General features: G+C 37.0%; 1 protein-coding gene across 3 annotated transcripts in view; it reads right to left on the bottom strand.

Moving 5' to 3' along the window:
* Nucleotides 1–15088, bottom strand: part of ERC2 (ELKS/RAB6-interacting/CAST family member 2) — a 608417-nt gene that overhangs the window by 299858 nt on the left and 293471 nt on the right. The gene's annotated exons all lie outside the window — the stretch shown is intronic.

Raw genomic sequence — 15088 nt, 5'->3', positions numbered from 1 at the left:
GCAAATCCAGCTTCTCCCATTGACTTTTGTTTGTTGGAAAGTGGCTGGGAAGGTCACAAATTATGACCAATGACCTTTGGAAGCCATTATTAATCCATGCTGGCTGCTAAGTGCCGAAATCTAGATTATGTGATGGTGGGAATGCTGCTGTCAGCTCCTCTCCATTAATTAATTAGGAAAGAAAGACCACGAGACTCCATGTGTGGAAATCAAGTGTACTTTTACTAATTAAGAATGATTAAAGGCAAAGCGCAGCGAAGTCTGATTAATTAGGCGCGAAAGCGATTGATATATAGAATAGCCCATTCCCCACCCCTTGGCATCATAGTCCCAGTCCAATCATAAGTCTTCCAAGTGTCAGGTGTGAGATAACTTCAAAAGGCATCACGAAGATGGAATGTCGGTGCCATTAGTCCTGGCGGGAAACACCCACGCATGCGTACTCCGATCAGTCAGGGAACTCCAGAACCTTCCTCCAGCACATTGAGTAACCCCTCCCAAATACCAGGCCCTCCCTCCCCGTTTCATGGCAGCTGAAGCGACAGCAAAGCAGAAGCTGACAGCTGCAATGGTCATAATCGTGAGGGCCAATTATAAGTCAATTGTTTTAAGTACCACTGAAATTTGAACAATTGCTAAATGAATGGATTAATGTTTACAGGTAGTCAAGGACTACCTGCAAAAATAAGAGAGCCAGTTTGGAGTAATGGTTAAGGCACCAGACTAGAAATTAAAAAAAACTGTGAATTCTAGTCCTCCCTTACATAGGAAAGCCAGCTGGGTCATTTTGAGCCAGTCACTTTTTCTCACCCTGAGGAAGCAGGCAATGGCAAAGCATTTCTGGAATCTTACTAGGAAACTCCAGGGACTTCTCCAGGCAGTTTCCAAGAGTCATCACTGACATGAAGGCATAAAAACAGCAACAATAATGCCTCCTACATACATAAATACAGAGTTATATCTATCAAAATGCAAACATTGGCAGACACTGCCACCAGTTCAGTGGTGGGTTTCAAAAATTTTTAGAACCTCTTCTGTAGGTGTGGCCTACTTTGTGGGAGTGGCTTGCCAGCCATGTGACCAAGTGGGAGTGGCTTGGCAGTCATGTGACTGGGTGGGCGTGGCCAACTTGTAAAATGTGGTAAAATTCATTTAACAACGCTCTTGCTTAGCAACCAAAATGTTGGCTCAGAAACTCTGGCATTTGAAGCACGCAAGTCTTAAAGCTGTCAAGTTACAAGACCCTTATATCCCTAACCCTTTAGATAAAAAACCCCAGGGGTGTTCAAACTTGACAGCTTTACGACTTGTGGACTTCAACTCCCAGAATTCTTCTTCCAGTCATGTTGACTCAGGAACTCCGGCATTGAAGTGTTCAAGTCTTAAAGCTGTCAAGATACAAGACCCTTGCACCCCTAACCCTTTAGGAAAAAACCCAAGGGTGTTCAAATTTGGCAGCTTTAAGACTTGTGGAATTCAACTCTGAGAATTCCTCCTCTTGCTCTTCATCTTGATGATGTGCAGATGGGCGGGGGGAGAGAGCTGGAACCGGTTCTAAATGGCACTGTAGATTTGTGGAACATCTTGTATAGAAGAGGTTAGAACTGGAAGGAACCCACCCCTGAATCAGTTCAATATATTGTTAAAAATTCATATCTTGCAAACTCTTGCCTCCACCTTAAAACCGAAGTTCTGCAATAATGTACTCATTATAACAGTGTCCTAGCATATATTGCTGGTTTGAAATCCAACTGAAAGATTATTTTTAAACTGTATCCCCCCCCCCCCAGCTGAAACATTTCATGTTTCTCCAGCCACTTCAAACGAAAGAAACATCCTTTGGGTTCTTTTAAGATAAGAATTGAAAACTTTTTTTGTCTTCAAGTAAAAGGGACAGAAACCCTTTTACCACAAGTGAGGGAGAAGTGATGAAACACTTGTTGGCATTAAAAAAAAAAGGAAATAGATACTCTGGGAAAGAAAACAAGTAATGAAAAAAAAATCCTGTTGGATTTTCAACCAGCACTATTGTATAAACTAGATATATGAGCCAAGGTGGCGCAGTGGTTAGATGCAGCACTGCAGGCTACTGCTAGATCAGCAGGTCAGCGGTTCAAATCTCACCGGCTCAGGGTTGACTCAGCCTTCCATCCTTCCGAGGTGGGTAAAATGAGGACCCAGATTGTTGGGGGCAATATGCTGACTCTCTGTAAACCGCTTAGAGAGGCCTGAAAGGCCTATGAAGCGGTATATAAGTCTACTGCTATATTATAACTGTAATATAAATGTTATAATGAAAAGAAGAACTAGGAGTGACATAATAGCAGTCTTCCAATATCTTAGGGGCTGCCACAAAGAAGATGGAGTCAATCTATTCTACAAAGCAACTGAATGCAGGACAAGAAGCAATGGGTAGAAACTAATCAAGGAGAGAAGCAACCTAGAACTAAAGAGAAATTTCCTGACAGAAGAATCAATCAGTGGAACAACTTGCTTACAGAAGTTGTGGGTGCTCCAACACTGGAGGTTTTAATATGAGCTTGAACAACTATTTCTCTGAAATGGTAGAGGATTTCCTCCTTGAGCAGGGGGTTAGACTACAAGACCTCCAAGGTCCCTTCCAACTCTGTTAATTCTGTTATTTTTATGCAACTGCTGGATTGCAACAGGAGATCAATTAAATGTAATTGTAGTAGACATCACAGATCTTAGCAACCATTAACTAAGCTGAAATATTTTTCCTGCCTGAGTAAAGGATATGCCTGTCTGCCTGTCTGTCTATACTACAAATGCTTATATGTGGCTTCAGTCACATGGCTCTAAACAGATTTGTAGTAGTCAAGTGCAAAGGATAGCTCACCTGACAAATCTACTCAAAGCTTATTTTTAGCACAAATGACCAGGATCAAATTATCCTATTGGAAGACCTGACCAAGTTAGGGATAGTTCATCATGCAGAAAATAATCTATGTAGTTGCTAAGAATTAGCAATGATTTAATGACATGTACTGTAATGGCATGTAAATAGAAAAACAGCATTTTGAAAAATGAAGCAAGAAAACACGCCTGAAATGACAGAAGAATACAGGACAGTGCCATCCATCATTCCACTATTCTAAAATGGTTGCAGGCAATGCAATAACCCAGCATTGCAGATTTACTCAATGTGATGGTTATAAGCTTTCCATATTCTTCAACTACTTTTCTTTAAATGTCATAATTTTGTGTACTGTAGATATTCTGATATATCACTCTTGGTGCCAGGACCACAAAACTCAACCGTACGAAAAAAGAACCTTGTTCCAAAGTTGGATTTAACATTCCCCTGGCTCAAAAAACTCACCAAGTTTTACTTTTCAAAATAAAACAGGCAGAAAACCATCACAGGATGGTAGGAAAACTATTTGTATGTGGTCAGTTATATCCTTATTTGTAGTATTGGCCTAGATAGGAATTCTAACTGTAGCTATTGATTTTATGTTTGTTATATTTTACATCTCGGCCTGTATAGAAATTATCCTGAGGTAAGATGGGCGGCGTATACATTTTATAAATAAATAAAATATTGTTATGGAAAATACTGATTCATTAAAATTCAGAAAAAAATAATTAAAGAAACTAGAAAACCCTTGAAATTATAAAGAACCATTCCTTTTTTTAAAAAGACAGGCATTAATGATTAATTCAAGCTGAGAAAATTTAACACATTGTTGGCATTCCCTAGTAAACCAAATTATATAATCAACTCCACTGCAGAAGAAAAAAAATGGCTGGATTATAAGAACAGATTTCTTTAATTAAGCCTATAATTTTGCTAAGCCTATAATTTTGCTACACAAGAATAATAAAATTAGGCTTCTAACATTTAATACATGAGCAGATAATGTACATTCATTTTTTTCTCTCTCATTCTCTTTCTGGGCACATATATCTATAGCGGTCAAGATTTAGCAGTAAATCAAAGGAGGAGGAGGAGAATTAGGATTATTTCAGACTGATCATAATAATATATATTAAAACTTTAATTAAAAATAATAATTTCATGCTGCAAAGCACAATTTTTATCACCAAGTTTGTTCTAGTCAGAGATGCCAAAAACATTCTGATAAAATAAAAATGGAGTGCAGTTGTAACGTAGCACTTGATTTTAAAAAAAATTCATTTGCCTAGAAATAAACAATGCATTCTGAAGACTATTGTCAAATTAACCCGATAGGAAAACCTTTGACCTGAGACCAGTATCTATTTGGTTTATTGGTAGTGACAGCATTATAATGAAAGGCAATTTGAATATTCTGGTGACAGCTTACTCTAAAGTGGTTGTTATTTATCAGTTTTCTTAATTAAAGGGAATAAAAGAAAAATCTCTCATAATCCTAATGGCTGAAATTTCTTCTCTGCTGCACAATATCAGCATCTGGGTAACACATTATCATAAGCCTAGGAATGGAGTTTGCTTTTATCAATCCTCATCCTCATCATAGTATTTGACATAGTGTAGAGTGTTCCCTTACATTCTTCTTCTTTAAGCAAACAGGGAAAGAACTGAAATTTGGATAATCCTTTCATAATGTTTTCCATAAATAATAAAATACATTGATACAAATAGAGAATTTTAGGCAGAAGCATATTTCCTGTAGTCCCTGGAGATTAACGCCAAATGTGAAAATGATTCCAGAAAAAAAATTCTCATCTGATTTTTTTGGGGGGGAATAATTATTTCAAATTCTATAAGTAGTCTGGGGTCAGTTCTCTTTTGCATTGTCTGATTTCTGAACAACTTATAAAGATTCAAGAATAAAAGAACCATTAAAAAAAGTGTCTCCCTGCTGCTCTCTTTCATGTTTTAAGCTAGAAAGTAACTTCTAAGGTAAACACAGCTAACTTCTAATACTTGTAAGCTTTACCAGATGAAGCAAAGAAGCAGACAATGGACTAGTATTAAAAATATGGAAAATATTAGGAGACAAATATTCATCTCAGATTTTTATCTAATTTATTAATGCATTTCCATAGGATTTTAATCCATACCTCTATGTTTCCAGACCATTAAATGTTCTTTATATTAGTCCATAAGTTTCTAGCAGGGCTTATATGTTCATTCATATCTAACCATAGAAAAAAATGAAAGAAACTGAACTTCTGTCATAGAAAAAAATGAAAGAAACTGAACTTCAAAACTGTAATTAGCCATTCTTGTTGGTGAAACTAATGGTGCCATAGTAAAATGATTTGCTGGTGGCTACAGTCTGTCTCATTTTAAAAAAAGTAGTATTCACCAGTTTTCCCCAGGTGATTATCAGCAATCTGTAAGAATGCTACTGGCTGAGTTTTAATTTACACTGAAATATTTTATATTTATGCAATCATACAAATCCATAGTATGCATAGATCTTAAGTTAAATAAATGTGACTTGGAATCCTGCTGGCAAATGAAAACACAAGATAACTAAAATTATGCACCTGGGGAACATATGCAAAAAGATATATTACTTCTTTTATTTCAATCCAAAAATTAAAGAGCCTCTGGATGATTTGTTAAAAGGCATTCTTTTGTGAGGGTCCTTCTAACAGCAAAAGACATCTGCTCAAGGTAAAGACCAGCAGAAACTAAATTAGAAATAAAATTACAAAATTACAACAATCTACCATAGCAGTAAATTAATCTACTTTCACATATTCATATTCACACATTGCAAATAAATTTACATTATTGTTTATTTGCACATTTTAGTCATCCAAATATTATTTGTTATTTTGCTCATATTGATAGTTAGTCTGGATATTAATGGAGGGGGGGGGGAGATTGAATGACTAACAGGAAATTTGAGTCAGTTTAGAAGGTGGTAAATAGGACATTCTAATGTAACAGAATAACAGAGTTGGAAGGGACCTGGGAGATCTTCCAGTCCAACCTCCTGCTATAACCCTATAGCATTTTGGATAAATGGTTGTCCAATCTCTTCTTAAAAACTTCCAGTGTTGAAGCATTCACAACTTCTCTGAAGACAAATTCTTCCACTGATTGATTATTCTAACTGTCAGGAAATTTTTCCTTAGTTCTAGATTGCTTCTCTCTTTGATTAGATTCCACCTATTGCTTTTTGTGGTATCTTCAGCTGCTTTGGAGAATAGGTTGACTCCCTCTTCTTTGTGGCAGCCCTCTAGATATTGGAACACTGCTATCATGTCACCCTTAGTCCTTTTCATTAAACTAAATATACCCAATTTCTGCAACTATTCCTCAAAAGTTTTAGCCTCTAGTCCCCTAATCATCTTAGTTGCTGTTCTCTGCTCTCTTTCCAGAGTCTCAGCATCTTTTTTTTTAATATTATGGTGACCAAAACGGATGTAACATTCCAAGTGTGGCCTTACCAAGGGATTATAAAGCAGTACGTAATTTTGATTCTGTCCTCTGTTAATAAGAAACTGAAATGCATTCAAAGAAAGACAACCAGAAACCAAATTCCATAGGGCAGTGAGAAAAATAAACAAACATGTTTAGCTTGGAGAAAAGTCATGAAGACAAATGATAACAGTTACATACTATACATGAGAGGCTGTTGATACAAAAAAATGTTCCATATTTATCTATCTATCTATCTATCTATATCTATCTATCTATCTATCTATCTATCTATCTATCTATCTATCTATCTATCTATCTATCTATCTATCTATCTATCATCTATCTATCTATCTATCTATCTATCTATCTATCTATCTATCTATCATCTATCTATCCTAGTCTTGTAGGTCTTTTCCCATCTAAGATTGAGATTGTCTTGACAACGTTTTGGCGAGGTCCCACTCGACATCTTCAGAGTGTTGTTTTCGGCTTTCTATTTAAAAAAGCTGCCATATTTCTCTAAATCTTGGTGGAGGGGTGTAGAGTGCTGGTTTTGTTTCAGTAAGTGGATTGATTGGCTGTGTGGTTGTATCATGATTGGTAGATTGGTGCTGGCTGTGTTGTGTCCATTGTTGTTTTGTGTTGTAACAGCCTGGGTGGGGGTAGGGCTTGTTTGTTGACTAGGTTTCCAGATGTCTGGTAGGTGGGAGGTATCGTCACATTTATTCATGTTGTGGGGGTGTTTTCTATTTCGATAGCTTCCATAATTATTCTCTTGTTGAAGTTTTGGAGATTAATTTGGTTCCTTCAAAATTAATTTCATGTCCTGTAGCTTTAAGGTGCTGGAAAAGGGAGGAAGTTTTTTTCTTTTTTTCTTACTGCGTTCTTGTGTTCTGCGATGCATGCATTTATTCTCCTGTTCGTTTGTCCTATGTATGTTGCAGGGCAGATTTTGCATGGTATTTCATAGACTCCTTGGTTTTCTAGCTGGATTTTATCTTTGGGGTTTCTTAAGATGTTGGCTATTTTTTGGTCCGTGTTGAAGGCAGTCTTGATATTGTGTTTGTGGAGAATTTTGCTGATTTTATCTGTGGTGCCCTTGATGTAAGGGTGGAGGGTGATGCCCTTGTCCTGTTCTGTTCCCTTCTCAGTTCTTGGGGGAAGTCTCCCTTTGGATTAGGTTGATAATTGTTTTTCTTTGGAATCCGTTGGAGATTAATACATTTGTGAGAGAGTGTAATTCAGTTTTCAGGTGGTCTTTGTCAGCTAGGCGTTTGGTTCTGGAGATGAGGATCTTGGCTACAGAGTTGATCTGCGCAGGGTGGTGATGGGATTGTGCGTTTAAGAGCAGTCGGTGTGCGTTTTTTTTCCTAGTAGATGGGGTGTCCTAGGGAGCCATTGTTTTTTTTTTGCAGATTAGAACATCCAGAAAGGAAAGTTGGTTGTTTGCTTCCCATTTCCATAGTGAATTGTATTTTGGGATGTAGGCTGTTGAGATGTGTGAGGAAGTTGTCCAGTTTTTATTTCCTGTGTGGCCAAATCACGAAAGTGTCATCAACATATCTAAGCCAGAGTTTGTGTTTGTGTTCAGATTTATCTAAGGCGTTAGTTTCAAAATGTCCCATGTATAAGTTTGCGATGATGGGTGAGAGTGATGATCCCATGGGTGATCCTTCTATCTGTTTGTATCTTTGTCCATTATGGATGAAGTATGTATTGATTAGGCAGTGGTTGGTCAGGTCCAGGATGTGTATAGAGGGGTTGTGTTTGTTTTGTATAGCTGTCAAATCTTTGTTTATAGGCACTTGGGTCAAGAGGGATATGACATTGAAGCTCACAAGTAGGTCACTGGGTTGTAGATTTTGTTTCTTTATTGTTTCTATGAAGTGGAGTGAGTTTTGTATGTGTCAGGTGATGGATTTTGTGTAGGGTTGGAGTTGTTTGGCGAGGAATTTGGCAAGATTCTGTAGAGGTGAGCCTATGGAGCTGACTATGGGTCTGAGTGGTCTTCCTTCTTTGTGTATCTTGGGGAGGCCATAGAGTTTGGGGCATCTGGAAGATTTCTCTCTGGGGATGATTCTTTGCTGGATCTCTTCACTGATGGGAGAGGCTTTTATTTTGGATTTGGTAGTTTTTTCCAAGTAGGTGATGGGATCTGTGTTTAGAGATTTGTAAACGGGATCTTGGAGTAGGTTGGGTAGTTTGGCTTGGTAGTCAGGCGTGTTCATCACCACTGTGGCATTACCTTTATCTTCTGGGAGAATGATTATGTTGTTGTCTTTCCTCAGGTTGGTGAGTGCTTTTTGTTCTTCTTGCGTAAGTTGCTTCTGGGTGGATTACTGGAGCAAAGGATGTTGGTGAGTGCAAGTGTGATTTTATTGGCTTCGTCTGGGTTGATTTTGGTGAGTGTAGCTTCAATTTCACATATGATGTCTTCAGTGGGGAAGCGTTTAGGGGTGACTGCAAAGTTGAATCCTCTGGAAAGGACATTGGTTTCAGTTGTGGTGAGGGTTCTGTCTGATATGTTGTGTACTGTTTGTTTCATGAGTTGCTGTGGAGGTCACAAGATTTTGAAATACCTCCCACCTACCAGACATCTGGAAACCAGCCCTAGTCAACAAACTAGCCCCAACCACCACCCAGGCAATTACAACACAAAACAACAATGGACACACAGCCAGCAACAATCAGCAACAATCTACCAATCATGATGCAACCACACAGCCAATCAATCCACTTACTGAAACAAAACCAGCACTCCATTCCCCCACACAAAGATTTATAGAAAGATGGCAGCTCTGACTATGCTTTAAGCCGAAAACACCAGCCTGAAGATGGCGAGTGAGACCTCACCAAAATGTTTCCAAGACAATCTCAATCTTACACAGGAAAAGACCCGAATACAACAAAACCAGCATACCTATACCCATGAAAATCTAGGAAAATATATATATAATATTTTTTGCAGTTTTATTCATACATGCATGCATGCATGCATGCATGTATGAATGAATAAAACTGCAAAAAAGATTGTATCCTTAAATTAGAAAAGACAGATAGCAGCAGAACAGAATGCCAGACAAAATACTGACATCTGCTTTAATGGAAATAGTGAAACAATTTGGATGCCAACTCCTAGGAATAATTTATCCTATGTTCCTCCTTCATTATTTACTTATCAATTGTATTAGCTGGGAATGAGCTTCTACTAGAAGATATTTAACTTCCCTTTCTAATTCAAGGAGTACATTTAATGAAGATATGAGTTGTGGGATTTTAAAAGAACCTCTTTAAAAAAACCTATCACACTTATTGAGTACAAATCCTCACACAAGAGTACTTCATCATATGTCCACATACACCAGTGGTGGGTTGCAGGTGGTATGCCCCGGTACCGGAGCCTGCCCGGGTGTACCGGAGCCTGTCCGGAGCATCGTATATCATTCCAGTATGGTGCTCCAGAGAGCCCACCCGCCCTCCCAAGCTCCTTATCTGTCTTTTAAGGCTTCTGCGCTTCTGTGCATGCACATAACGCATACAGCGCCTGAACGACTCTCTGTGGAGCAGCGGGAGCATCACCAAGGCGCTAAGATACATGTGCGCACTGTGCACATGTGCGCGTGTGCTGCACGCATCCATGTGGATGCTGCCAGGCCCATTCCAATCTTACCAGTTGGAACGAGATCCGGAACTGACATACACACACGGGGGGGGGGGGACACTCTGTAGAGAACAATTTATTTACCAGAAACATTTACTATAAAATTTCACAGAAACTCTTTTTAATCTATTAAGAAACTATGAGAGGTTTAGAGAAAAAATGGAATGTAGTGTTATCTACAATGCATGTTGTCAAATTCTCTTTATATTCTGATCCAGTGGCAGCTATCTAGCTGTAACTAAATAACAGATACAAATGCATTGACTGAAATTGATGGAGCTCAGTTTCAGAAATTACAGATCTTCTCTAGAGATATTTTCACTCTGTCACACACTATTAAATATTTCAAAATCTTGTGACTGATGTTACGCTGTGCCAGGGGAACACTCCTGTACGTTCCTTATAGTACGTTAATTTATAATGTTGAATTTGTACCATATCATTATAAAATGCTTGAGATAATCATGAAGTTCTGAGACAAAGTCTATCAACAATAAGAAGAAAAAGGGGAAAGAAAACAAAATCAGGTTGCAGAGTACAAAGGTCCCTTCCTGTAACAAAGGATTTTGTTATTCTTTTAAACACTACCAGTTAGAGGGAAGTATATTTAAAGAATTAGGGAACCTGCTAAATGAATGGAATAATTGGAAAACGTATCAATAGTGATAGATAGATAGATAGATAGATAGATAGATAGATAGATAGACAGAGAGAGAGAGAAACTTTAGTTTTACAACATAAAAATGAGCAGTTACTATATCAGTGATCTACTTTTTTAGAAGGAAATCAAGACAGAATTGTGTGAAAAGTGTATAAAAGCAATAGCTTTTCTACTATGAAAAAGACTGCCTCAGACACACTTTTCCTGTCCAGGAAACCACAATGAAGATGGTGGCAACTACAAGGCCAGGTGGTTGGCAGGAGGTATTCTTTCTTGGAAAGCCTTGTGCGGACCAACTTGGATTTCGGATGACTCATGTGAGCAAGTCATCTTCACCCATGAAAAATAAAGGAAGTTAAACGGCTTGGCTTCATGTTCAAAGAATTCTTATGTTGCTGATTCTCAAGTACTGATCACTTACACTGATCAAAGACACTCTTTTTCTTATGGAAATAGAGTTCTTGCTAAAGCTGAGAGCAATCTTGTTCAGTCCCAAGAATAAGACTAATACTTCATCGCTGAGAATATCCAGATGTCTGATAACTTATTTTCTGCAAAAATATTTAACATGTCCTTTCAATTAGTCAAAGCAATATACAAACTCTTATCTAAGGCCAAAGTAAAATAATCCCCAGAGACATCACAGGTGCACATTCCTGTACTACTTTGCAAAAGATGATTTATTTACTATTTTAAAAAAGATGGGGGAACATCAGAAACCATTAAATACCTATCGGGTATGCTGGTTTCTTTACTTCTTATTCTTAATTTCCTAGTTTTCCTTTAGCAGAACTGTCTGGTTAGTTCATTTAACAGAACTATCTGGTAGCAGTTCAACTGCAACCCTTTCAACCAATCATATTAATGGAAATCTGCATACTGAAACCACACAGATTTTATATCAAGTATGAGCAAACAACAGCCAATGAGCTTTACAACCTCTGCAAATTACACCTATCACAGCCCTTGAAGAAATGGTCCATTTCTTTAAGATTTTCATTCTTCTGCTAGAATTAGAATGCCTGACTTAAAGGAGAAAGATGTCAGATATAGTCATCATCTGATGATTGTGTATATTACTTTACATTAACTACAGAGTATCGATATGTTATACAGTAAAGGAAGTTTGAGAAGCATATCAGTCCCCAAAAGAGACTAATATTGATAAAGAGCCTCACCAACAACCTTGCCAGCCCAGAGGAAGAAAAAAAGTGAAAAGAATATAGTAGATTTTTTAATTCTCAGTAAGAATACTTTTTAAATAATTCTTAAATAGCTTCATTGTAATGATGTACTATGTGAAAAAAGTCTTGCTCCCATCAATTCTGCCTTAAGTACATTTAATTTCAGTGAAATGTTTTAAGCGATGCAGGAGAAGAAGAAAAATTGTGCCTATTTTCAGTGCTCTGGATCTTTTTCTGAAGCTCTCTCCTGTCTCCCATTATCCTTTTTCATTTTGAAAATAAACTTTATACTAAAATAAACAAATGAACTACATTTTGAAAATTCCTTTATTTTCCAATGATGAGGAATAGAGAAAACTAATTCATCCAAATATTTTCTTTTGTTTAATTGAAATCATAAAACTACAATACTGTGATCTTTTCCTCTTAGCTGGAGTAATTTGTAGTTCCTATTTCTTCTCTAATAGACAGCTAGTTTGTGTTTCTCATGATAATAGAGTCTAAGAACAACCTGATATACATGCAAGAAAAGATAGTACTACAATGATGTCAGAATGAATCTGATGTAGTTGTAATTACTTGGAGAAGGCTCCCAAGCACACATCTCCGTATACTGTAGCACCCCTAAACATTATTTTATCTCTTTATAAAAAAAAATTAAAAATTGTACAAGAATTAAGAAAACGATTTAAAGGATAACTTAATCTGTAAGATCTCTGAATTTCAATAAAATCTTGATTTAATTGATCACCCTTTTAACTGACTTCAGATGCAATGGACAAATCATCTGTCTGGATACAGCCATGAAAAAAATGGACAGCTTTCACCTTTGAAAAAATCCAGACCAGCCATTTCAATTTACTTTCAGTTGAATTAGATTTACCTCATTTGCATCTATTTATGCCATTTCTGTACGGATGTCCTAATTCACCTGAGGTGAATTGCCTCAAAAAGCATGCATTTGCATTCCACTCCCAATGAATGGTCCATTAAATCAAGGCGTTACTATTCTACAATTCTCCATCCAATGTAAATGTCACTTTCTTTTCTCCAAAAATGAAACAAGATCCCACAGATCCTACACAATAAGGCATTAAAACTTTGGAGCAGAAAACAATATTTTCATTTCTTTACATGAACCTCCGTGGTTTAAAAAAAAAGTATTAAAACATCTGCAACGTTTGTACAATGCTTGAAGTTTGGAAGCGTGCTTTAGAAGCAAGAGTAATATTTAAAAATTAAATAAATAGATGCACAGGATTAGAGATTTTGAAGCAGTAAGAGACTCTATAGATGAATCCAGCAATAATCTTCTAGCCTAAAAAAACATAGCATTGAATTTTAGCATATACATTTTTTCCCAAATTTCTCAATTTTCCAAATTAATGCTTGGACAAATTCCAGAAAAATACTTCCCCCTCCCTTTCTTTTTGAAGTCTTTTAAAATATGCACACATAATGCCTTAGTCTCTTTCCTTTTATGCTTATAAAAATAAATTAAATGTTATCTTTTCTTTCTCTTTTGTGCCTTTGAACTCTAATGTATTACCTACCCGGAAGCATCTTTTACACATACAACTAGTTGGCAGTGAGTGCCATAGCTGGAAGTAAGGGCAGTTCCATAAGTTATGAGTGAGTGAAGCCTGTCTGTTCCTGCCCATTCAAAGTCACTATCACCAATACAGGAAACCAAACTCTGGCTCTTTTGCCCGATGTGTCAGTTCACAAACAAGAATGTATAGGTCACTAGTAGATTGTTCATTTATGTCAGCAGATATTAATCAATTTGGCAGCCAGTGAAGAGGCTGATTTAGACACTGTGGAGAAGCTTTAAAATGGCCATGTGGGGAGAACCTTAGCCTATTAATAGAAGACACTACAAGTAATCCTTGACTCACAACAGCTTGTTTAGGGACCACTCAAGTTGCAACAGCACTGAAAAAAGTGAGTTATGACCGTTTTTCACACTTACAACTGTTGCAGCATCCCCAGGATCAAAATTCAAATGCTTGGAACTGACTCATACTTATAACATCCCAGGGTCATGTGATCCACCTTTTGCGACCTTCTGACAAGCAAAATCAATGGGGAAGCCAGATTCACTTAATAACCATGTGGCTTACTTAACAACTACCGTGATTTACTTAACAACTATGGCAGGAAAGGTTGTAAAATGGGGCAAAACTCACTTAACAAATATCTCAGCAACAGATATTTTGGGTTCAATTGTGGTCATAAATCAAGAACTAATAGTATAAAGATGGGAGACAGTAAATCTGCTTAAGGTGAGCCAAGGTGGCGCAATGGTTAAATGCAGCACTGCAGGCTACTGCTAGATCAGCAGTTCAGCGGTTCAAATCTCACCGGCTCAGGGTTGACTTAGCCTTCCATCCTTCCGAGGTGGGTAAAATGAGGACCCAGATTGTTGGGGGCAATATGCTGACTCTCTGTAAACCGCTTAGAGAGGGCTGAAAGCCCTATGAAGCGGTATATAAGTCTACTGCTAAGTCTACTGCTATTAATTTCAAAAATACAGAGATCTAATCTGGTAACCAAGAGTGCATCAACCACAAGAAAAAGAAAATCCATTTATAAGTACCATTTATAAATTAAATATCATAGTAATGTGTACATTTCTATTTCTTTCTTACTTTGTTTTCTTTTTAAGTTTTTATTTTTAACCTGTGAAGAAATTGAACAAAATTAAATTGGAAAGCTGGGAAGAAAAGGGGGATGTAAAAAGAAATGAGAAAAAAACCTAACTCTTTATTCATTGATTCTGGAAAACATTATGCTAAATCTTGGTTGTATTTTTATAACTGAGCATCCCTTATTTTCCAAGATTAGTTGCAACATCTAGTTTTAGTTGCAACATCTAGTTTTGATGCTAGAAAGTTGAGGTTTTAATACTGTGGCAATAACCAGTTGTAAGACAATTACTAGCAAGATGTGTATATTTGTTTATTATAGGCAAATAAATAAATGTTCATAATCATACTTTTTATACAATCTAATTTTATTTGTGTACTAGTGTGCTTTTATTAACACAAGATGTGGATTATGTTGATTTAACATGGCCTCATTGACCCAATCATAACACAATCCTTTGATGCAAAAGACATTTTTTCAAGTTATCAAGTGTTTCACTACTTTGTTCTAAGTACAAATGTTAACTTCTAAATCATTTTACATTCATAAGCTTTTAGTGTACCATTTCTGTTTTTCTATTTTTT

The sequence above is a fragment of the Thamnophis sirtalis genome, unplaced genomic scaffold (genome assembly GCF_051295495.1).
Source record: "Thamnophis sirtalis isolate CommonGarterSnake01/CBP01778 unplaced genomic scaffold, rThaSir2_p1.2 scaffold_3, whole genome shotgun sequence".
Lineage (NCBI taxonomy): Eukaryota > Metazoa > Chordata > Lepidosauria > Squamata > Natricidae > Thamnophis > Thamnophis sirtalis.
Note: the sequence above shows the minus strand (reverse complement) of the source record. Positions and strands in the feature narration are given on the sequence as shown.